The 26,897-nt window shown below is 37.3% G+C and overlaps 1 pseudogene; it reads right to left on the bottom strand.

Annotated features, from left to right (window-relative positions):
• Positions 1 to 12,714: 12,714 nt before the first annotated feature.
• On the bottom strand, positions 12,715 to 13,636 carry LOC125121397 (olfactory receptor 1J4-like; annotated as a pseudogene).
• Positions 13,637 to 26,897: the final 13,261 nt, after the last annotated feature.

The following is a 26,897-nucleotide window of genomic DNA, read 5'->3' on the forward strand; positions in this document are numbered from 1 at the left end:
GGAGCAAAGGTTGATACATAATTTCAATCTCTTTATACACATTATAACCCATGAGTTCAAGTTGATATCTTCAATGCTATTCAACACCATAGAGTTCTTTCTAACCTCTCTTTTTCCATGTACATTCCACCTTTCCCCCATTCAGGAGTCATTCTCTTTTCCAGGACAGGTTTACTTATTTACTAAATCTTTGAGTAAATGTAATTTCAGAAATTTGTACCCAAACTACTTTTAGTAACAAACTAACTTCAGCTCAAAAATTTGCTTACCAAAAGAAGTGCTTACAGATATTTTTGTCATTGTGAGAGGAGTTTATAGACAAAACGTGGCATTCAATAACCTAATAACTTTATTTTCCCCTTTAGTCTGATTATGGTGTGAACTCAAAATATAGTTAGGCTTATTTTTTGTTTTATTCTATTTTGATTAATTGTCCACTAACTTATTTTTTGTTAAAAGTAGGTAACAGTTAAAATAGTTGAAACTATATAAACAAATGTACTCATCTCCCCTTTTCTATCCTATTCTCACTGCACCCCATGTAGTTAAGCAATTTCATTACTTTCAAATTGATTCTTCATGCGTTTCTTCTTGTTCAATGGGAAGATACATGTACATATTCTTTCCCATCCTTTTCTCACAGGAAGTAGCATGCTATAGATGCCCCTTTATGCATTGCTTTTTTTCCATTTAATAATAAATCATGGAAAATCTTCCATATTGATTCATAGGTATCTTTGTCATTATTTTTTCATAGCTGTGAAGTACTCAAATGCCTTGATGTTCCATAGTTCTCTTTTGAAGCCCTAGAACAAAATGGCAGTGATGAATGTACTAAATGACACCTAATTTTATACCTCAAAGGTTTACAATGGTAAATTCCATGTTGTGTAGCACATTATAGAACAATATTTAAAAAAAAAAAGGAAAGTCACAGAGTTCCCCATAATGGTTCAGTGGTTAATGAATCCAACTAGGAACCATATGTTGCAGGTTCAATCCATGGACTTGCTTAGTGAGTCAATGATCCAGCATTGCCATGCACTGTGGTGTATTTCACAGACACTGCTCAGATTACATGTTGCTTTGGCTCTGGCATAGGCTAGTGGATACAGCTCTGATTAGACTTCAAGCCTGGAATCCTCCATATGCCTTAGAAGTGGCCCTAGAAAAGGCAAAAAGACAAAAAAATAAAAATAAAAATAAAAAATGGAAAGTCATGTCTCTACATAAACTACAGGACAGAATTATAAAATAGTAATAATGTATGATTAATAAGTTAATTGAGGGGATATGAAATAACAAAATAGAAATTTACTTAAAATGGATAAAGAGAAGAGAGAATAAACATGAAATCAGATATCTAAAATAGAAAACAAATAGAAACATGGGAAACATAAATTCAACTACATTCTAGTTATATGGGATGTTAAGAGATCAAATCTTCCAGAAATACAATGATGATCAACCTACATAAAAAGATCAAAACCCAACTTTACACTGTAAAGTATTAACACTTTCCAGATATAAGGACATAAGAAAGTTTAAAGTGTTGGAAAAGAAATACATGTAAACACTCATTAAAATGAAAGTTGATATATCTAAACTAATATCAGAGGAAGTAAATGAGATGTGAGGGAGGAGCCATGGCTAAAGAGAAATCTCCCTCAACTATAAATGCAACGGTGTACTCTTCACTGAATAAGAAAAGGCTTCTTCTCATAGGAGAGTAATGCTTTGTAGTATTTGCCAATTTCCATAATTATGTCCTTTGTGGCTGACTCCAGTCAACAAGGCTGTTGTCATTGACTGTGGAGTCGAAGAGATGTTCGTGATTAGCTTGAAGCCAATGCAAGCCAATTTCAGCACATCTTACAGAGAAGAATCAGTCTACAAGGAGTGGAATAAGATGATAAATTGGTGCATTCTCAATAACAGAGTATAAAAAATATATAAGGCTGGGAACCCTGTCTAGTCACTTGTAATGGAACACGTAATGTGAGAAAAAAATGTATACATGTATGTGTAACTGGGTCACCGTGCTGTACAGTAGAAATATATATATATATATAATATATATATATTATATATATATAATTAAAAAAACATTATATAAATATACATACATACACACTACATCTTCTGTATCCTTAGTCACCACAACCAATTCTACATTGAACAAAATAACCATGCAAATGATCCCTGCCTCAATTCCTGAAAATCTATAAGATACAATAAAATATTGTTCCAAGATTCACACTTTAGAGTTAATTTGTTAAGCAGTGCTAGAGAAAAAAGAAACAAAGAAAAAAGTGACATCTAAAAGTAGAAAAAGACAAAACCACAATCATAACTATGTGACATATTGGGGGGATTTTTCACTTATTTAATGAGAGATGAGGAAAAGGCAGGAAAAGAAATTAAAGAAATATTAACAATGCAAGTAACAAACTGGACCTTACTGACATATTAACACTATATATGATGGCTGAACATATATTCATTTCAAGTTACAGAGTTTCCAACCATATGATAATTTTAGGAGATGTATCTCACTGTGCTCCTGACTTCAGTGAGAATATTAAGAGATTGTCACTTCAAGAAGTTAGCCCTATTGACAAATATCTCTAAGGCCTGTTTATGTTTCTGTTCCTGAGGCTATAGATGAAGGGGTTCATCATGGGAGTAATTACTGCATACACAATGGAAGCCACTATATCTTTCTCATTGGTGTCCCATGATTAGGAGAACAAGTAAACACCAGCAAGTGTCCCATAGTATAAATACACCACAAAGAGATGGGAGCCATAGGTGAAAAAAAACTTTAAAGAGTCTCTTCATGGAAGAGACACCCAGAACATCTGTCCCTATATGAATATACAAGCCCAGAATACTACTCAAAGGCAGAATGAAAAATTCATTGTGGGAGGTATCTAAACAGCTCAATTTCAGGAGGGCGGTGAGGTCACAGAAGAAATGGCTGGTGGTATTCTCTGCACAGAAGGACAGTTGGACCAAGAGGAATGTGTGCAACAGGGCATGGATACAACAGAGGAACCAGGACCCTGCTGATAAGAAGACACACAGTTCCTGCCTCATGATGGTGCTGTAGAAGAGAGGCTGACAAATGGCCACTTACCTGTCATAAGCCATCACTGTGAGAAAGAAATTGTCAAGACAACCAAAAAGTGAGAAAAACATATCTGGGAAATGCAGCCTGCAGAGGGGATGGATTGTTGCTGAGTCTGCATGTTCATCAGCATATTTGGAACCATGATAGATGAAAGGGAGAGATCTGTGAGGTCCGAGTGGCTGAGGAAGAAGTACATGGGGGTTTGGAGGAGAGGGTCCAGCCTGATGAGCAGGATGATGAGCAGGTTCCCCAGCACCATGGTCAGGTAAATGTACATGAACAGGGCAAAGAACATGCCCTGCTGCTCTGGCCCAATGGGGAGCCCCAGGAGGAGGAACTCAGACTCATGACTCTGGTTCTCCCTCCTCATGCTGTCCTTGCCTCCACTGGGAATTGGTGAAAGTGGGAAATGTCAATGAACATGCCATAATATCATAGTCATGTCCTTCATACCATGAAAAGTCTTAATTTTTGCTGCCTTTCCCTTTCTCTCTCTTACTTCTTGGTGAATGAATCAGTCTTTCCAAACCTGGCTTCAATAATACATTAAATCCTTACATTAACCAAGTATTTTTCCAAAGAAACAAGTGGATATATGTTCTTCATTCAATAAATAATTATTGAACAACTGTTATTGAACAACTGCTTTTTCCTATATTGAGTACTTAGGAATTAAAAAGAACTGAGAAGTCTCTGTGTTTATTTAGATCTTTACATCAAGCCAGGTTCACATATGTAATTTGCTAAGATTAAAATGTGAAAAGGGGGAGTTCCCATTGTGACTCCATGGTTAATGAATCTGACTAGGAATGATGAGATTGCCAGTTTGATCCCTGGCCTTGTTCAATGGGTTAAGGATCTGGTGTTGCTGTGAGCGTGGTGTTGGTTGCAGATCCTGCATTGCTGTGGCTGTGTTGTAGGCTGGTGGCTACAGCTCTGGGAACCTCCATATGCCTCGGGAGCAGCCCAAGAAATGGCAAAAAAATAAAATAAAATAAAATGTGGAAAGGGTACCAGGGAAGATTATCAATCACTTCCTCTTTAAAAAAAAATGAAACTCCTTACATTTGAAGATAATTACTAAAGCTATGTCATGGGCTTTTAGTATAGTTCCCTGTATCCTACACATTTTGAGTCACTTAAAATCCCCTTTTATCAAAAATGTCTAATCCAGGCTTCCCAAATAATGTTAAGAGCTGCAGGCACTGTTCCAAGTGTTTTACATGTATTTTCAAATTAACCCTTCTTAGCAGTTCTGATAAATATTCTTACACACATTTTATCCAGAAGAAAACAAAAGTATATATTATTTAAAAGTGCAAATATGGACACAATTAAGTGCAACAGGTGGAAACACAACACAGGTCTGTCTGACCAAGATCCATGCTCTTAACCAATTAGCATGGAAATTATACCATCAGTCTGTAAAATATCCAAAGAAGCTATATTATGTCAGCTACATTTCTCCAATATGTTCTTAACTCTCTCAAAAAAATTTACATCTCATATTTCTATATCATACAAATGATTTTCACATGCTTTAACCTCTCAAAACAACAACTATATTTTAACTCTGCTTCATACACTGCACAGATCTTATGTCTTCATTTTATAAATGTGTAAAGTGAAGCTAAGAGATAAATCACTTGCCTCAGGTGACTTGGATTTCTGATGTTGGATTACAAGTTAGTATTTCTTTAGAAGTTAGGTTAGAGGTAAGGATTACCAACCACATAGCCCTGGAAAGAGACTCAAGATTCACACTCTCACTCAAGTATAGGAGTGGGATAGCAAGGCCCCCTCAGAGGGTGAAATAGAAGAACAAAGCCAACTCCGCATTGGACCTGTTTCTTTTACTTTAAGCTTTGTATTCTATTACTTTTGCTACAAGTGAGAATGTTGCCTCTAACCTGAAATATACAGAAGAGCCCATTCAAAGCCTCTGACCTTTAAAGGTATAACACTGTCCCATTCATATGGAGATAATAAGCTGCAGAACAGAGGATAACAGTTGTCTTATTGGAGGTTTTCAGGAGCACTGTAACCTGACCTATGTGAACAGCTGAAAGGACAAAAGATCCCAACACCAACAAGTTTGCAGAAACCAACCATATGCTTACCCCCTTTAGTATAAAATAACCCTGAATGCTAACTGAGGGAAGGTGGTTCTTTGGAACACCATCTTCTCCATATGTTGGCTTTCAAAATAAATCCACAATTCCTTGCCCCAAAAGATGGTATCTCAATTAATAAATTTACCTGTCATGCAGCAAGTAATACAAGTTTGCACAGAGTAACAGGACCAGGTTCTTGTTTGGGTCACTGATTATTTCAGTTTATGACCACCAAGGAGTACAATGACTACCATTTATAGAGGCATAGCCACTTACTCACATACATTGTGTTGGTCCTCAGTGAGAAACCAGAAGAGATGATTGGAACAACCCAGTAACCTTGATTCAGTTAGGACCTTTTGAAGGAGGCAGCTGGGCCATGAGCCCTGGAAAGAAGGTCAGACTGTGACCTTGAAGTTTGAGAAGGAGAATTTGGATGAACCTATTTTCTCAGACTTCTACCTGTCCTACCCCAGACAATAGTGAATGAGGAACCTACATGACACAGACATGTAGTATGGGCCAAGAAAATAAGAATACCTTCTTTTTACTGAGCACCAAGTACGCATCAGGCTTCATTGTAAATAATTTGTATGCCTTTCTTGCTTATTCCTCACAATAACACTGTCAAGTAGGAAGAGTTACTTCTTCTGCACCTGTGAGGATTCATGACCCTCAGAAAATTGAAGTTACTTCCTAAGATCACAAAAACATTTAAAGACAAGACTGGACTTGGGCCCCAGTCTGAAACAGTGCAGACAACTGAGCTTATATCCATTAGTATGTGGCAGTTCCCCAGGGACGGAAATGCACATGAACCTGCTCACCAATGCTATGATATGGCCACTGGTGAAAAACAGTTAAAGGAATTTTTCATGTTCATAGGCATGAACCAGAATCTCCTAAAACTTGTACATGAAACACATACTAATGTGCACACTTAAATTTCTGATTTTTAATTTTTTACCACCTGTGATCTATATCACAGTAACTGTGGCTTATGGCTCAGTAACTCAAAGATTTACATAAATAAAATCATAAATAGCACACAAGATGGACACACAAAATAATCTACATAACTATGAACAAACTTTTATAATCTCAACAAACACAAAACCACCAGCAACACCTAAAAATCACATATCAGATGTATGAACTCAGAATCTGAATAGGAACTCATACATAGGAGCACAAATTAACCAGTAAACAAAGCGGTTTTCCTGGAACCTTTTCCAGGCAAGTGCAGAGGAAGTAGATTGAGTCCTTGGGCTCAATACTCAAAAGAACTGAGTCTGGGCTATGCTCCTCATTAACTGTTGACCCTAAGATCATCAAGTTTCCTCTCAGCCTGGTATGACTGGAGAGGTGTCTGGGCTCCTTATGATCTATACCTGTGCTGATTTCAAATACCCTCTGCTTCATTCTGTTACCTGAATCCTCACTTTTTGTCCAGAAGACTCAGGATCCAAAGAAAAAGAGCAAACCTCGGTGGCCTGAGGACCTTTACAGAGTCTCATGTCAGTTCTCCAGCTTCAAAATGATGCACAAGGAGATTGCCTTTCCTCCATCCAAAAGAGACCCCAGAGGGAATCCACCCCAGTCCCCGACTAGAAAAGCGGTCCACTGGAGCAACTGCCAAACTCCCTCCTGGCATCTCAGTAAGGAGGATGATTAGAGTCCACAGGAGCTGAACTGCACCTGGTTTCACAGGAGAAAATGTCCCTGATATCAGTGGTACCTTGTGCTTCTGGTCAAGTCTCTTATGAGAAGCAGGAGTTCACACATTGCCCATGGCCTCAGCATCATGAACACAGCTTCTCCCAACAGAAGTGTATTGCACATGCAGCATAAGTGTTTCTGTAGTCTTCTGCAGACCTCCCAACCTTGACACATGCTTTCATTAGAACACAAAGCCCCTTAAAATGTGCACAACTTCCCACTCCCCTGGAAACATTTTAGGGTACAGTCTATACTTTGTTCATGAGTAGGGGGATTGAATCTATAACTCTGGAAAAAAGATTCTGGGTTGTTTCCCTACTAAGAGAGCCTACTTGAGCAATTTATCAAAGACTACTGAGACTCAGTTTCTTCAACATGGAAATAATAGCTGTTCTCTTTTAATGAATTTGAAGGATGGTTAAATGAGGATTTAATGAAATGTTACTAAATGTTAAGGTTTATTGTCAATGTCTTTGCATCACTAGAGAATAGTTATGGCTTACATAAGGCAAATGTGATTGGTAACTGTTAAATGAATTCTTCTGTTCATTCTTTCACACACTCCCTTAAATAACCATTAAGGTTTCCACAAATGTAATACTGATATGTCCTCTAGAGACAACAGATAATAACATAAACAGAAATCCCTCTCTTAGAACACACATCCAAACTGGAAGTCTCACAGAAAAAATTTTAAAATGAATGACAGGTAAATGGTAACAAGTGCTGTGGAATGATGAGAATCACACATGGAGCTAGGTAGACTCAAGAAATTAAAAAAGAAGTTCCCATAATGGCTCAGTGGTTAGCAAACCTGACTAGGAACCATAAGGTTTCAGGTTCAATCCCTGGCCTTGCTCAGTGGGTTAAGTATCCAGCATTGCCATGAGCTGTGGTGTAGGTTGCAGACACAGCTTGGATCTCTCATCTCTGTGGCTGTGGCATAAGCTGGTGGCTACAGCTCTAATTAAACCCCTAGCCTGAGAACCTCCATATGCCTCAGATGCAGCCCTAAAAACAAAAGTCAAAAAAAAAGAAAATAAATTCAAAAAATACCCCAGTGCTACAGGGTTCTTTTCTAAAGGAACAGAGACACACCTTCAATCAAGTGGCTCCACATCTGCAAACTGGTTTATAAGACTACACACCAATTCAATTGGCTAAAATTGAAAGGATTACTGCTCTCAAGTGTCAATGAAGATATGATGGAACTGGAACACTCATACACTGCTCATGGGAATACAAAAACAGCTTGAAAATGTTTTTAACAGGTAAACATATCCCTAGCATATGATCAGGTGTGTGCAAAAAAAAAAAAAAGACTTCTACAAGAATGTTTATAAGAGCTCTATTTAATAGCCAGAAGCTGGAAATAGCCCTGATGTTCATCAATGGACTTAGTGTTAGTAAGTGAATGGACTTACGGTATAGCACAGGAAACTCTACTCAATATTTTGTAGTAACCTATCTGGGAAAAGAATCTAAGAAGAATATGCGTGTGCGTGTGTTTATAACTTAATCACTTTGTTGTACACTTGAAACTAACACATTATAAATGAAATATACTTCAATAAAAAAGTCTAATGAAAGTAAAAAAAATAAAATATAAAGAGAAACAGTTTAAAAATTAAAATAAATAGCACTGGGAACTTTGTCTAGTCAATTATGATGGAACACATACTGTGAGAAAAAATAATGTATACATGTATGTGTAACTGGGTCACCATGCTATGCAGTAGAAAAAATATATATATATAAAGAAATAAAAATAAAAGTAAAGCAAAAAATCCCCCAAATTTTGAAATAATAAAAAAATTTAAAAATTTTAAAGGTAGGTGGACACAACAGATGTGGTATATCCATACAATAGAATGCTACTCAGTAATAAAAAGAATGAACTACTGGCACATACTGGAACATGATTGAATCTCAAAATCTCATGCTGATTGAAATAAGGCAGCAAGAAAAGAACACAAACTGTGTGGTTCCACTGAAATAAGCTTCTAGGAAATGCAAACAAATCCATGTGACAGAAACAGATTAGTGGTTCCCCTGAGGACATATGGGAGGAGCAAAGAGAGAGCAGGAGGACATACATAAGAGAAATTCACGATTTTGATGGCTGTGGTTATAATTTCATGGGTGTGTACACAGGTCAAAACTAGTCAAATGGTATACTTTATGTATTTTACCTTTTTAAAAAGTAAATTCTATTTGATTTACAATTTTGCATCAATTTATGCAGTACAGAAAAGAGACCCAGTCTTATCTGTTTATATATATATATATATATATAATACACACACACATACATACATAAAATGTATGTTATATGTATATACATTTCCTTTATTATATTATCTTCTGTCATTTTCTATCCCTAGAAGCTGGATATATTTCCCTTTACTATAGGGTAGGACCTCATTGCTTATCCATTCTAAATGTAATAGTTTGCATGTACTAACCCTGAACTCCCATCCATCCCCATCCATCACACTCCCTCAACCTTGTCAACCACAGCTTGTTCTGTAGGACTAAGAATCTGTGTCTGTTTTGTAGATAGGTTCATTTGCACCATATTTTAGATTCCAAATACAAGTGATGTCACATGATGTTTGTTCTTATATTTCTGACTTAATGCACTTAGCCTGAGAACACCTAATGGCTTCCTGTTGCCACAAATGGCATTATTTCATTCATGTTTACAGTTAAGTAGTATTCCATTATATATATACATACATACACACTACATCTTCTGTATCCATTCATCTGTGGGTGTACATTTAGGTAATTTCCATGTCTTGGCTATTTTGAAGCATGCCACAATGAACATAGTGGTGCATGTATCTATTTGAATTGTAGTTTTATCTGGATATATGCCCAGGAATGGCATTGCTATATCACATGGTTCTATATGCAGTTTTCTAAGTCAAATGGTATTCTTTAGCCATATGAAGTATATCATATGTCATTTATACCTCCAAAAATCTGGTATTCTTAAATAAACAATAACAAGCTCAAGTATGTTTATGTTATTCCTCTACTGATTATCTTCCAGTGTGTTCCAAAATCAGACTGAGAACCCAAAATTCAACTTATAATGCTTAAGCTTCTATGTCAATTTGCCAAGGCTACAGGATCTTGATATTTGGTCAAAAATAATTCTAGAAGTTTTGACAAAGGTATCTTTGTGTATGAGATTAGCATTGCAATCTGAGACTCTGAATAAGGCAGACCATCCTCCATTATGTGGCTGAGCCTCATTTAATTAGTTAACCTTGAGATAAAGAATTACCTTCTACATGGAAGAAACATTTCTGTCAGCAGCCTGCCTTCAGACCCAAACTGCAACTTTTTCCTGGGTTTCCAGCCTGCCAACATACCCTGCACACTTACATGACCTACAAATCTGGTCCTCTGAAAACTCTGAACTAGTCGCCCACCCCACCACAACCTAGTCATGTCCAGCCACAAGGGTCCCATTAATGTTCTGGAACAGGCCAGGAACCAACTCACCTCAGAGTATTTCTTGGTGACAATCTTCATGCTTTTACCAAGGCATCCCCATGGCTTACTTACCTGTCCTCCCTAATGTCTTTTGGATGATACCTTCCCAATGAACTCACCTAGACTTAGACATGATTTCAAATTATGCACCCCACCCCACTTGTGCTCCTCCCTTTTTGTTATTACTCTTTTTATGGCTACACCCATGGCATATGAAAGATCTGGTCTAGGGGTTGAATCCTAGCTGCAGCTACCAGCCTAAGGCACAGCTCATGGAAATTCTGGATCCTTAAACCAGTGAGCGAGGCCAGGGATTGAACCTGTTTCCTCATGAGTCTAGTCTGGTTCATCATTGCTGAGCCACAATGGGAACTCCTTGCTCCTCCCTTCTTATGCCTGCTTTATTCACAGAAATTTATATGTTCCCAAATCTTAGAATTTATTTATTTCAGAGATAGAAACCCATCTTTCATAGAATTTTCAGCTGAGTAAAGAAAAAATGACAGGAGTTCCCATCATGGTTAAGTGGTTAATGAACCCAAATTGTATCCATGAGGTCATGGGTTAGATCCCTGGCCTTGCTCAGTGGGCTAAGGATCCAGCATTACCATGAGCTGGGGTGTAGGTTGCACACTTGACTCAGATCCTGCATTGCTGTGGCTGTGGTGTAGTTGGCAGCTACAGCTCTGATTTGACACCTAGCCTGGGAACTTCCATATGCCATTGGTGTAACCCCCAAAAAAAAGACTAAATAAAAAAAATGACAATTTTAAAAATAAGTTAACTTTATGGTGTCTTAAAAGGGTAAATCCTGTTATGGGAAAACTGAGCAGGATGAGCTGAAACAGAAGTGCTGGAATGTAAACTCTACAAAGGGATATATTTTTTTTAACTTGTATTCTCAAAATGTAGAACATTGCCTGGCACATAGTAGTCATGCTGTAGATATCTTTCAGTGCATAAATTATAAATTCATGCATTTAGCTTTTTAATGGTAGATGTGAGATCTCTGGGTAAAAGACAACACTCATTTCCAAGAATAAAATTAATCCAAGGGCTGTAGATTGTTCTCAACACAAATTTAGGGGGGTAAATTAGTCTTCCTGGAATGGGGAATTTGGTAATTGGATTGACTACACTGTGCTCTCCTACTGTCAAAAGCACATTTAAACATTTATTTAGGTTTACACAATGATCAAAACTAATTAACTTGATACTGCGTGGAGAAGGTAAGAATTTTGGACTTGACTAAAACTAAATGTTAGAAAATTAACTGAATGTTTGTAGATTCAGAAGGCAAGAAGCCAAGATATGGAATCAACCTAAATGCTCATCAACAGTTGAGTGATAAAGATGATGTACAAATATTTATATTGCTGAGAATATTACTTATCCATATAAAGAAAGAAATTATGCCATTTGTAGCACCATGGTTGGACATAGAGATTGTCATACTAAGTGAAATAAAACAGAGAAAACCATATATCATAATATCACTTATATGTGGTAGCTGAAAAAATGATACAAGTGAATTTATACACAAAACAAAAATAGGTCCACATTCATAGAAAACAAACTTATGGTTATCAAAAGAGGAAAAGGGGAGGTACAAATTAGGAGTTGGGGTTAATATATACACACTGCTATACATAATACAGATAGCTAGCAAGAACAATTTGTACAGTACATGGAACTATTCTGACTTTACTGTAATAACATATAAGGGAAAACAATCTGAAATATATACACACAATAAAAAATATATAAAACTGAAACTCTTTGCTCTATACATGAAACTAACACAATGGATGTTAACTATACTTCTAATTAATTAATTAAATTTTAAAAAGAAATGACTAATAGATGACCATAATAAAACATACTATATATGTATATATATATTCAATAAAGCTATAAAATATCCAAATGAAACAATAACATAACACATTGGAAAAAAACAAAATGTAAACACACTTACATATATGCAAAGGAGTTTGGTGTTTTGAATACCACAAGCTGAATGTGTGTTGTGGGCAATGCCACATTTAGGGTTATGGAATAATAAATGGACAAGAGAAATGACTAATGGGAAAGAGATTGATCCAATAAACAAATGACCATTTTAAGGACAATGAGGAAAATTCCTAGAGCATGGGTGACAAACACACAAGGCTTTTCTGACAATGGCAATGAGTAAATAAGTACATGGTTAGGTGATTTTCACTTGGTGAAAAGATTATTTCATCTGAAAAGTCTCCCCAGAGCCAATGTCATGTCTCTGTTTCTCAGGCTGTAGATGAAAGGGTTCAGCATGGGGGTGACCACTGTGTACATCATGGAAGCAATGATGTTTTTGTCATTTGACTGGCCTGATGAGGAGGAAAGGTACAGAGATATAATTGTCCCATAGAATAGAGATACCACAGAGAGGTGGGAGCCACAGGTGGACAAGGCTCTGCAGATCCCTTTAGTAGAGGGGACCCTCAGGATGCAGAGACTAATGTGACCATAAGAGACAAGGATTCCACTCAATGGAAATATGACAACCACAGCCCCTGCAGTGAATATGATAAGCTCATTGAGAGAGGTGTCTGAGCAGGACAGCTTTAGCAGGGCAGAAAGGTCACAGAAGAAGTGGGGGATGATGTTGTCTTCACAGAAGGACAGTTGAGCCAGGAGAAGTGTGTTGGTCAGGGCATAGGCACAGGAGAGGATCCAGGATCCAGACAATAGACATAGACACAGCTCTTCCCTCATGATGATGGTGTAGTGTAGAGGGTAACAAATAGCCACATATCTGTCATAGGCCATCACTGCGAAAAGAAGGTTATCAATGCAACCAAAAAATATGAAAAAAATATGTCTGTGTTACACACTCTGCATAGGGAATGGATTGATCCTGTGTCTGCATGTTCATCAGCATCTTAGGGACAGTTACAGATGAAAAGGAAATGTCAGAGAAGGCCAGGTGGCTGAGGAAGAAGTACATGGGGGTGTGGAGGCGAGGGTCCAGCCTGATGAGCAGGATGATGAGCAGGTTCCCCAGCACTGTGGTCAGGTACATGCCCAGGAACAGGGCAAAGTACAGGCCCTGCTGCTCTGGATGGATGGGGAGTCCCAGGAGGAGGAACTCGGACACACGGCTCTGGTTCTCCCTCCTCATGCTCTTCTCCTGTCTGCTGGGGAAGGAGGGGAGTGGGAAACATCATAGGCATGGAAGTCACAATTGTTGTAACCACACTAGGTCTCTCACTTTCTCATGGAGAAAAAGAACAAATGTCTTTACTTTCATCAGCTAGTTTTGCCAAGCAAGTTCCATACCCTCAATATTCACCATGATTCCTTTCAATGAAAAATAGCAAATTTATTTCATTTATTTTTAATCAACCATGTTTCTGACACTATGCTAATAATTGGACATAGAAGAATAAATATGACATACAGGACTTCTTCCCTCAGGATACTATCCCTAAAGGGAACACTTCACCAAGGACTAACAATTTTGGGAACCTGAAGCCAGATTCCCTGTGTTATGATTTGTTCCACCACTTTTTTGCTATAGGACTTGGGATGTTAAATCTCTCTTGGCCTCAGGTTGTGCCTCTGTAATGTGAAGATGTCAAAATCACACCTTCATAAAGTTAACAAAAAGGATTCTAATTCATTAGGCATTAGTAACTAAAAACAATTTCCTGCATAAAATCAACACCAAAATTGCATACATTATTTTTATGAGAATATCTATAACCTCCTCAAAAAAAGTGTCAAGTTCAGGAATTGAATAAAACAGTATTATGAGGTGGTCACCATAAAGCACCAAGATGGTGACCTAAAATTTATGTTAACTTATCTGGGCTCTCACGTACTAAAGGTGAGTTTCAGAGCTCATTTTCTATCACTGAGGTAAGTTCCCCACTGGAACTTGTCTTAATGCATGTTTACCTTCTTGCCAAGAAATAAACCTTGCTTCAGTGCATGTGCCTCCATCTATCTCTGTCCAGATGTAATTCTTCAAGTTGGCTCACATCTGGATATTCATCTTTAGGAAGATACTTGAGATCTGAGATGGGGTCTGAGAGCTGAGAAATACTGAAGCATTGGGGTATCTCTTAGAAATCAGTGACCTGATTGACCAACACTATTTCCCAATATTGATCTTCACATTGATAATAACTGACAGTTAATGAACACAATGGAAGACAAATACATTTTTTTCATGATTGCCACACTGAACTTTTCAAGTCGTAGGAGGGATGCTATTAAAACTCCCCTTTTGGGGGTTCCCATTGCAGTTCGGTGGGTTAAGAACCCAACTAGTATCCAAGAGGCTACCAGTTCAAATTCTGGCCTCACTTAAGGATCCATCCAGGCCATGAGCTGTGGTGTAGGTTGCAGAGAGGGCTCATATCTGGCATTGCTGTGGCTGTGGTGTAGGACAGCAGCTGCAGCTCTGATTTGATCCCTAGCCTGGTAACTGACATATGTTTCAGGTGCAGCCCTAAAAAAATGAAAACATTAGAAAAATATAAAATTGCACTATCAACATACTCATAAGGAGTAGAAAATGAGCATGATCATAGAGATAATAACAGCTGTAGTCACATTTCTCTCCCAAGCTTTTAATTATATTCCAGAAAATTTGCCCCTATGACTCTACTGTTCCTCCCTCTCTTTAGTTAGACAAATAGGCAAGAACTGAAGAAGCATATTTTGGGATTTGAAGGTATCCTCCTGTGAAGATAACTGTCAAAACTCATATTCCTGCAGCCCTTGAGTTTGCCAATGGCTTTCATATGCTTTCAATAACATTCAATCCATCACCCTTTTTTTCTGTCTAGGAAGCAGAGAATAGTGTTTTCCCCTGCATTTTACCAACAGGAGTAGGGAAATTGCTTAAAAAATCTCATTTCATAGTTATTGCATAGTGGAACCTGGTCTCAAACATTGATTTTATGATCAATTTTCACTACAGAGAATGCACCCATTTCTTTTAATGGGGGGTAGAGAGTCTAAGGTGAAATGCAAAAAGTGAAAAGGTAGATGATAAAATATGCCTGGGAGAGGAATGTGACATTAACACTGTAAGAATCTGTCAGTAGAGGCTTGGTCCAAACCAGGGAGTTGCTTGGTGTCATTAACTGACTCAGTTCATGGGACACAAGGAAGGATCAGGCATTTGACAATCCTTCCAAGCACAGGCTTCTCAATGAAATCTTATTTGTCAGACTTAGCCCAGGATCTCACAGATTTCTTGCAGGATAACCAGAGCTCCTAAAGACACCCAGGAGATGCAATGTGAACAGAAGGGAATAATACAGATGTGGTACTTTGATTCCATCAGCACTGTATGCAAACAGGTGGCTGGTAAATTGTTCAGTAGTGAAGAGGAGACAGTGTGTGACTTAGGGCTGGGGCATTGAGAGAGAGAGATCATATGGATGGGCTTGCCTTTCCTGTCTTCATACAAACACTGTCCCCTGCACGATCAAGACATAGAGAGTCAGGGGGTTGGTGATCCACAAGGCTACAATTTTCTAGGTACTTACAGTGTGCCTAGCCTCTTAATCACCTTACACACAAGATATGACAGCAAATAGCATGATCCCATGTAAGAACACTGGATGCTGAGAATCACCATGGTAAAACCTAAGGCCATCAATCTATTAACTGTAGAATGATAAAGATCTGATTTTTGATGTAAATGATTCCAGAAATGAGCATTTAATTTCTAAATGCAGTGTCAAAAACACTGGGCCTCGAGAGGCCTTGCTGGAGTAGTCAAATCATGGAAAAATGGATGTCAATATCTCTGCAGAGTTGATTTCCTCTGCAGCTTCCTGCATGGACCTCAGTCTCAGGCAGGTGGAGAGTACAAAATGTGAGAATCAATCTCTCTCTCTCTCTCTCTCTCTCTCTCTCTCTCTCTCTCCCTCTCTCTCTCTCTCTCTCTCTCTCACACACACACACACACAGAGATATTTATATGTTCTGTTTGAAAGAAGGCAAGGTGTGGATTTGTTACACCAAATAACTCACACACTATCATAGAAACATACTTACCAAATGGAGATTTATGGATTTCTCTGGCTTATACTCCCACTAGATAAATACAGTCAGGGTGTGCATGTTTCACACAAGTCTATGTAAAACTCACAAACAAAATACACATGTACTACACAACTACACACACAAAACTCTTTAGCATCCTAGACCAGATGTGTTATCATCACAAGAAGTCCTTCATATTTGAATCACAAGCAGTGCACAAGGTCTTACACACAGCACGCAAACAACAGATGCACATAGAATATGCACACACTGAAGAAATATCCAGGCTTCTGTGATCTCAGTATATCCTACTGTGTGTCATTCAGTACATTTGTCATTTACACATACACTCATAGACTCAAACAACACAACACACACACACACATAAACACACACAAACACACAAAAAAATACACATAACTTGCTGATGGTCACACACAAACTTACATGCAAACACTCATGTATGACTGGGGAGGTGTCTGGGTTCCTTCTGAGCTATACCTTTGCTCTGAGTTCAAGTACTTTCTACTTCATTCTGTTACCTGAATCCTCACTTTCTGTCCAGAAGACCCAGGATCCAAAGAAAAAGAACAAACCTCGGTGGCCTGAGGAACTTATAGACTCTCATTTCACTTCTCCAGCTTCAAAATGATTCACAAGATCTCCTTTTCTCCATCCTAAAGAGACCCCAGAGGGTATCCTCACTGGGCCCCAACTATAGAAGAAGTCCACTGGGGCAACTGCCCAACACCCTCCTGGTCCCTCAGGAAGGAGGATGATTAGGGTCAATGGGGGCTGAGCTGCACCTGGTTTCACAGGAGAAAAGTACTCCTGATGTGAATGGAACCTTGGGCTTCTGGTTAAGTCTCTTATAATAAGCAGGATTTCCCTTATTGCCTGTGGCCTCTTCATCATGAGCACAACTTCTCCCAAGGGCAGTATATGTCACAGGCAGTGTAAGGGATTCTGTAGGTTCTGCAACATGGACACAGGCTTTCATTAGAACATAAAAGTCCCTAAAATGTGCCTGTCTCCCCAACCCTCAGGACGGTTTTGTAGGGCATGGTCTATGCCTTGTTAAGGAGAAGGGTGATTGAATATAAAACTCTGGTAAAAAGACTCTGGGTTCTTCCCCTGCTAAGAGAATATTTGAGCAGGTTGTCCAAGGCCACTGTGACTCAGTTTCTAAAAAGTAGAAATAACAATTACAGTCTTTCTGTGACTTTGAAGGATGGTTAAATTAGCACCTAATGAAAGCTTACTGAATGTTAAGGTTTATTGTCAATGTCTTTGTATCACTAGAGATCAGCTATGGCTCACAAAAGGCAATTCTGATTGGTAACTGCTGAATGAATTCAACTGTTCATGAATTCACTCATTCCCTTAAATAAGCATCAAGGCTCCCATGAATATAATACCGATATATTCTCTAGAGACATAACAGATAATAGAATCAGAACTCTATTTCTTACAACACACATCCAAGTGGGAGGTCATACAGAAAAACATTCAGGCAAAATGAATGGCAGGTAAATGGTGACAAGTTTTGTGGAATGATGAAAATCATGCATGGAGCTAAGAAAGAATTTAATTTTTTGGATATTATATTTTATTTTTAATACTTCATAAATTTTATGACATTTATAGGTGTCCAATGATCATCACAACCAAATTTTGTAGCATGTCCATCCCAAACCCTCAGTGCATCCCCCCATCCCCCAACCTGACTCATTTGGAAAACCTAAGTTTTTCAAAGTCTGTGAGTCAGCATCTGTTCTGCAAAAAAGTTCAGTCTGTCCTTTCTTCAGATTCCACATGTCAGTGATAGCATTTGATGTTGCTGTCTCATTGTCTGGCAGATTTCACTTAGCATGATAATTTCTAGGTCTATCCATGTTGCTAAAAATACTGGTATTTCATTCCTTTTAATGGCTGAGTAATATTCCTTTGTGTATATGGACCACATCTTCTTGATCCACTCCTCTGTCGATGGACATTTAGGTTGTTTCCATGTCTTGGCTATTGCAAATAGTGCTGCAATGAACATTGGAGTACATGTGTCTTTGCGAGTCATGGTTTTCTCTGGATAGGTGCCCAGGAGTGGGATTGCTGGATCAAATGGTAGTTCTATTTTTAGTTTTCTGAGAAATCTCCATACTGTTTTCCACAGTGGTTGCACAAATTTACAATCCCACCAACAGTGTACTAGGGTTCCTTTTTCTCCATACCCTCTACAGCACTTCTTGTTTGTAGACATTTTGATGATGGCCATTCTGGCTGGTGTAAGGTGGTACATCATAGTGATTTTGATTTGCATTTCTCTAATGATGAGTAATGTTGAACATCTTTTCATGTGTTTTTTGGCAATCTGTATGTCTTCTTTGGAGAACTGTCTGTTTAGATCTTATGCCCATTTTTTGATGGGTTTGTTTGTTTGTTTTGTATTGAGCAGTAGGAAGTGTTTATAAATTTTGGGGAATAATCCCTTGTCTGTTGATTCACTTGCAAAGATTTTCTCCCATTTTGTGTGTTGTCTTTTCATTTTGTTTAGAGTTTCCATTGCTGTACAGAAACTTTTCAGTTTGATTAGGTCTCATTTGTTTATTTTTGTTTTTCCTGTCATTCCTATAAGAGGAGGATCTGAGATGTTGCTGTCATTTATATCAGAGAGTGTTTGGCCTATGTTTTCCTCTAAGAGTTTTATAGTGTCTGTTGTTATATCTAGGTCTTTAATCCATGTTGAGTTTATTTTTGTGTATGGTGTTAGGGAGTGTTCTAATTTCATTCTTTTCCATGTGGCTGTCCAGTTTTTTCAGCACCACTTATCGAATAGAGTGTCTTTTCTCCATTGGATATTCTTGAATACTTTGTCATAGATTAGTTGACTGTAAGTGTGTGGTTGAATTCTGGGCTTTCTATCCTGTTCCACTGATCTATTTTTTTGTCTTTATGCCAGTGTCATAGGGTTTTATGATTGTTACGTTGTAGTATAGTCTGAAGTCAGGGAGCCTGATTCCTACAGGTCAACTTTTCTTTTTCAGGGTGTCTTTGGCTATTCTGGGTCTTTTGTGATTCCAAACAAATTTTAAAATATTTTGTTCAAGTTCTGTGAAAAATATCCTTGTTAATTTGATAGGGATTGCATTGAATCTGTAGATGGCCTTGGGTAGTATAGTCATTTTGATAATATTAACTCTTCCAATCCAAGAGCATGGTATGTTTTTCCATCTATTTGTGTCATCTTTTATTTCTTTCGGCAGTGTTTTATGGACTTCCCATGTAGACTGTTTTCAACACAAACATATAATTTAGTGGGAAAAATTTAGTGTTCCTGGAATGGAGAATTTTTAATTGGATTAACTACTCTGTGCTCCCCTATTGTGAAAAGCACAATCAAGCTAAATTTTATTTAGGTTTAACAAACCATCAAAAGTACTTCATTAACTTGATACTGCATTGACAAGATAAGCATTTTGGGCTTTACTGAAATGAAACATTAGAATCTTAACTGAATGTTTGTAGCTTTGGAACACAAGAAGCCAAGACACGGAGGCAATGCAAATATCCATTAACAGATGAATGATAAAGAAGATGTGTTACATCTATATAACTGAATACTACTCAGCCATAAAGGAATGAAATAATGTCATTTGTAGCAACATGGATGGAGCTACAGATTATCATAAGAAATGAAGTAAACCAGACAGCTAAAAACATGTATCATATGATATTAGTTGTACTTGGTATCTAAAAAAAATTAGGGTAATTTCCATTGTGATTCAATGGAAATGAATCCAACTAGTATCCTTGAGGATGTGGGGTTGATACCAGTCCTTGCTCAGTGGGTTGGGGATCCAGCATTTCCCTGAGCTGTGGTATAGTTTTCAGAAGCAACTCAGATCACACATTGCTGTGGCTGTGGTGTGGGCCAGCAGTCATAGCTCCAATTTGACCCCTAACCTGGGGAGTTCCATTTGCCTTGGGTGCAGCCATAAAACACAAAATAAAAAAAAAGATACAAGTGAACTTATACAAAAAACCAAAGTAGACACACAGACACAGAAAAAAAAAACTTATGGTTACCTAAGGGGAATAGGGGAATGGAGAATTTATGAGTTAAATATACACACTGCTGTATATAAAATAGATAACTAAATAGGACCAATTGTATAGCACATAGAACTATACTCAATATTTTGTTATAATGTATGGAAAAAAACTGATATATATATATTGTATATGATATAAAAAATTTAAGTACATTGCACTACAACTGAAACTAATACAACATTGTAAACCAACTGCAATTCTAAATAATTATTTAATTAATCAATTAAACAATTTAAAAGCAATGCACAAGAATACATGACCATGATATAAGTTAAAATATATATGTATCTCATAAAACCTGTATAGACAAATGTATTATTTTTATTTATTTTTGTCTTTTTGCATTTTCTAGGGCTGCTCTCATGGCATATGGAGGGTCCCAGGCTAGGAGTCGAATCAGAGCCATAGCCACAGGCCTAAACCAGAGCAATAGCAATGCAGGATCCGAGCCACATCTGCAACCTGCACCACAGCTCATGGCAACACCGGATCCTTAACCCACTAAGCAAGGCCAGAGATCAAACCCACAATCTCATGGTTCCTAGTCAGATTTGTTAACCACTGTGCCACAATGGAAACTCCTAGCCAAATATATTAATATAAAAAAATGAAAAATAAATTTAAACATACTTACACATATACAAAAAGAAGTTTGGTATTTTGATGATCACAAGTTGAATGTGTGTTGTGGGTAATGTCACATTTAGGATTATGGAAGAATAAATGGGCAAGAGATATGACCAAAGGGAAAGAGATTGATACAATAACAATGACCATTTCAAGGAGAATGAGGATAAGTGCTAGAGACATGGGTGTTCAACACACAACTTTATAAGGCTTTTATAACAATGGCAGCAAGTGAAATGAGAACATGGTTAGGTGATTCTCACTTGGCTAAAAGGTTATTGTTTCTGAAAAGACTCAACAGAGCCAATATCATGTCTCTGTTTCTCAGGCTGTAGATGAAAGGGTTCAGCATGGGGGTGACCACTGCATACATCATGGAAGAAATGATGTCTTTGTCATGGGACTGGTCTGATGACATGAATGGAGTGTGAGAGAAGGAGAAGCCATCACATTATTATTTACAGCAACCAGATAAATGGGAGGCTGTTAAACATGACAAGGTTTGTCTGCATTGCCATGACCCTACAAATATCCTTTTAAAAAGTGGATGGTATTATCATGTGAAATTAGAGAACTTACTACTATCAGATAAGAGAGTTGGATACAGAAGAGAAATTGGCTCAGTGACATTTTTCCATAATCTAGGAGAGAGTCAATCTCTTAGTCATCATTTGCAGCTACGTATAATTGGTAAAGAAAAAAATGACATGGGAGAGGGATATAAAATTAAATCTACATAATTTACATTTTTTCCTGTACATTTAGAAACAAATATGTCTTGACATTCATATTGTTAAATATTGATGTTTTGAAATCTAAAATCCATTAATAAGTTGTATTCTCAAAATGTTTCAATGACATGTAGTCAAATCAAAGTGGATCAAAAGTGAATATTCAAAGTTTACATTACATATAAAGGTTGAAGAAAAAAGAAGCATACCTGTTGCTTGGACTCAAAGTGTCCTGGATCTCAGTCTTCCAATATCACTCCTTGAAAAACTAAATACTACTAAAAACTAAAAACTAAAAACTACATTGCCATGTATGTATATTTTTACTAATACTCATATTTACCATTCTCTTACCTCTCCTGATTCAACAACCTCTCTATCCAATATCATAGGACAGAACATGATGGAAGATAATATGAAAAAAAGAATGTATATATATAAAATATATAGTTATGTAATATGTATAATATACATAAAGGATATATATTTATGACTTGGTCACTTCACTGTCCAGGAGATATTGACAGAACCATGTAAATCAACTATACTCTAACAAAAACATAATTATATATTTACTTATATATACACCTATATCCAAAATCTCTAACATCTCATGGCCTTATCAACATGCACAATCTACAATGAAAAGAGCTCTAATCGAGAAATCAAAGAGAGAAGCCAAGAATGTCTCCTCTATCTATGTTTAGGAACTGGTAATAGAAGTAGCTTAAGAAAGGGCTCACAGCAGTGCTGAGGATCTATGTTCACAGGAGCATGCACACACACATACATGCACAGACACACACACATCACCACCACCACCACCCATGCTTCTGATGAAAGATATGCTATTCTGCTCTGAAATTTATACTCAAGTAATCTAGATGCCAGGAGTATGGACTGGCTTCTCACCTTTCCTGTATAACACCCTGATGCCAGATTTAGCCATGACTCTCTGGTCCCAAATATCTCACTGGCATCAGAGAGAAAAATCATGAGCCTGGAGGTTACTCATCAGTTCCCCACCTTCATAAATGGAGAGGCGAAGCCTATGCTCTACCCAACAGGGAGAGGACAAAACTGGACAGGGCACCATGTTCTTGGTAATAGACATGCATTAAACTTGTGTTAATAGCTCAGTTTTCCTCCTCCTGCCTCCAGGACACATGCCCTAAGGCAATGGTCTCTAAAGTGGGATGTTCTGTAGAATCACCTGGGAAGCTTGTTAAAGATGTAGATCCCAGCTCCACATCCAGTGATGCTCATTCATGAGACCTGGGTCCACGTCATTCTCAGGCATATGGTTCTCAGAGCAGACTGTGAGGTAATGCTGTCCTTAGGAAGAACATCAGGCATATGCCCTGTGTATGGGAGCCCAGAAGGAAATGTGAGGAGACCTCCTTTCTGGCCCTTCCTACCAGATACATGTTCCACTGACAGGTCATAGCCTGAGATGTGAAGGGTTTTTTTTCTCTGAAGTGGAAATTCCTATTTGATTTGCTGCTTTTAAATTTAATTCTGCTTCATAATGGAAATCCAAATAACAGAGACTTAAAAACAAAGGATAAAGTCAAAGTATTTCACTCTTTGGTTATTCATTTTTCATCCTTCTACAATGGTTTTTATTCAGAAAATTTTATATTCACATAAATGGAATTTATTTTACACATTATTTTGTAGCTTACTTTTCCTGTAATAATATTTACATTTCTACCTCTATGCATATCTTTACAAAGAATACACAACCTTAATACATCAATCTACTTAAAATTTTTAATTTTTAATTGATATCATGTTGAATTAGCACAGAGATTCTTTGAAACTTTATTGAAGATTATACCATGCCTTGAAATCTCTTTTGTCAGTTATCCAGTAAGGTTACTTGAATATCTCCAAAGCATCCATTCTAATGGGCTCCAGTGTTTAGTTCCCTAGTGCTTGGGGTTTGCTCCTTTGAAAACAGAAGAGCTTACCTTTAAAAAGTTCTGGGAAATTACATGGGAATAGAAGTTCATGTTGAACCCTTTGAAAAGAGAGGCAACAAACCCAGATTGTATTCATTCACCTATAGGATCACCTAAGTCAGAGCTTATGGAATGAAGTATATGCCTAACAAAGGAAGTTGCTATCATAATATTATACACCTGTATCAAGTATAAAACTCCTTCAAAATATTTTGATTTCCATCCTCATATCCCAAATAGACTAGAGTTGGGGACATCACTACAGCCTTAAATGTCACTTCAGATGCTGGTTACAGAAGAATTAGTCTCTATTTACATATACAATTAGGTAAATATATTGTATTTTATATAGAGCAGATACACATATGCAAATAGAAGAGAAAATACTGGGGTAAAATAGCCTCAGTTCCCATAATAATAATAGCATGGCTTGGATTCAAGACAAATGCTATCTTATGGGCTCTGTCAAGAAACATGGCAAGTTAAATGAGGACTTTTAGAAATGAATAACATAAGAGAACAAAAGTTTTTCAATGTCCTATAAAGAACTCAAGTGTTCTTTTGTAGGTAAAGAGGCTCTGAAAGCATCTAGCACTTTATTAACAAATGTATTTTTTAAGGTTTTTTACCAATTTGCATATCTTATCTATTTTATTTTTAAAATTTTATTAGAGTATAGTTGACTGACAAAGTTGTATTAATTTCAGTGTATAGCAAGGTAAATCAGTTTTATATATATATACACATATATATATATCCATTCAATAAATGTATTTTTGGCAGTATATATGAAAAAATTTTTAGTTTAAAAATATTAAAATAGATTTTTGATTGACATTAGTAACGTTATAAGTCAAACTGAAATTCCACTTGGCTTAATGTAAACAAGAAGCTATCAATGGACATGACATAATTTTTTCAAAGCTTTGGGTTTTTTTTTTCCCATGGAACACATAGTCTGGTATTATGAAATGAAGCATGGTTTGTAGTGTCTGATATATCTATAACATATATGAAAGAGAAAATAAAATCTGATAGTTCAGGAAAGATGCTCTTATATAAGAGATTGCTAAAAGGAATTTCCTACAGTCAGAAATAATCCGAAAATATCAACATGAACTTTGGATTCTCTATTACCAAAATAATTTTAGCATTCTCTTGTTCCATTCTACTTAATACCACAATTCATAGAAGATGTGTGTAAATGTGCCTCCCACAGCTTCCATGCTTTAATTCTTCATTCCAGTGCTCTTCAAATCATAATTCATACACCTGCAGCATCAGTGTCACATGGAAGCTTGTTAGAAATGCAAATTCTTGAGCCCCACCAAGATGTATAATATTGGAATTCATAGAGGTAGATTCCAGGGATCTCTGTTTTAAAAAAATATCCTAGAATTCTTATGTAGGTTAAAGTTTGAGAAGCCTGTCATTCTTCATTTTCTTCATTTGGGAAGGCAAGAAGTCCATGAAGAATAGTCAGTATTGATTCTGCAGCAGTGTTTGTAGGAAAGCAATGACTTTTTATATACTATGCATTATAATTTATTAATATGTACCAATTTACTTTAATACTGATATGATTGGGGGCTACACAATGTCAACCACACAGTGTTGGCAAAGGGGAAATCCCCCATAAGTCTTGATCCCCTACAGGGCCCTCCATCTTCAGAGTTGTTTTTGTAACATCATAGACCATGGACAGAGAGTAAAAAGTTTCCTCTTTGAGTTCCTCTTTGTGGCTCAGTGGAAACAAACATCCAAGAGGATGGAGGTTTGATCCCTGACCCTGCTCATAGGGTTAAGGATCTGGCATTGCTGTGGCTGTGGTGTAGGCTGGCAGCTGCAGCTCCTATTCAACCCCTAGCCTGGGAACATCCATATGCCACAGGTGTAGCTCTGAAAAGCAAAAAATAAATAAATAAAAAATTTTCTTATTTAAGTGACAACTTAATACGACCCATAAGAATGAAAAGAAGACCCTGCATTATCTGCATAAGAGTGTAGTATAATAATATAGCTAATTCTTTAGATTCTGTGGTTTGTTAAAGCCTGAGATATGGGCCCAGAATATTTGGCTTTCCAAATTTCTCCTCAAATAAAGAATAACCAACTGTACATTACTGTATTATGTATGTCTCCAAGTTGCAAAAATAAGTAATAAAATTAATTTAGCATTTTCTAACCCAAAGTTATTTATGAAGGAGAACATTGTTAATAAGGGAATGGAATTCTGATCAACAAATATTTACCAAGTATATTCAGCATGCCATCATTTGTCCTAGGGCTTGGAGACACAAAAGCTTTGAGATATATTCAAGTGGAAACAGTATATGAGAAGAACCTAAATGAGATCCTGATTTAAGTACAAGTTGGATGTCATGGTGAGAAAAATATTGCTCTACCGAAGAGTTTCTCAAAGGCTCTTTTTATGTCCTTTTTCCTAAGGCTGTAGATAAAGGGGCTCAACATGGGTGTGACCACTGTGTACATGAGAGCCACAATGATGTCCTTGTCAATGAAACTGGTTAATGTCATGAAAAGGTATTGCCCAAATATTGACCCATAATACAGAGACACTAAAGAGAGATGGGAGCCACATGTGGACAAGGCTTTGTCTGTGGTTGAGGGGATCCTCAGGATGGTGGCCCCAATATACCCATAAGATACCAGGATACATATGAATGGCAGTGTAATGACCACCACCACTGAAGAGAACATGACCAGCTCATTGAGGACAATGTCTAAACAGGAAATTTAAGCAGGGCACCAAGGTCAGAGAATAAATGGGGGATGATGTTGTCAGAACGAAAGGATAACTGGGTCAGGAGAATGGTGTGGGAAAGCGAACTGGCCCCAAACAGGAACCAGGATACAGTCATTAGAAAGGCACACAGATCCTCCCTCATGATGCTTGTGTAGTGAAGGGGGGGACACATGGCAA

Source organism: Phacochoerus africanus, chromosome 2 (assembly GCF_016906955.1).
Source record: "Phacochoerus africanus isolate WHEZ1 chromosome 2, ROS_Pafr_v1, whole genome shotgun sequence".
NCBI lineage: Eukaryota > Metazoa > Chordata > Mammalia > Artiodactyla > Suidae > Phacochoerus > Phacochoerus africanus.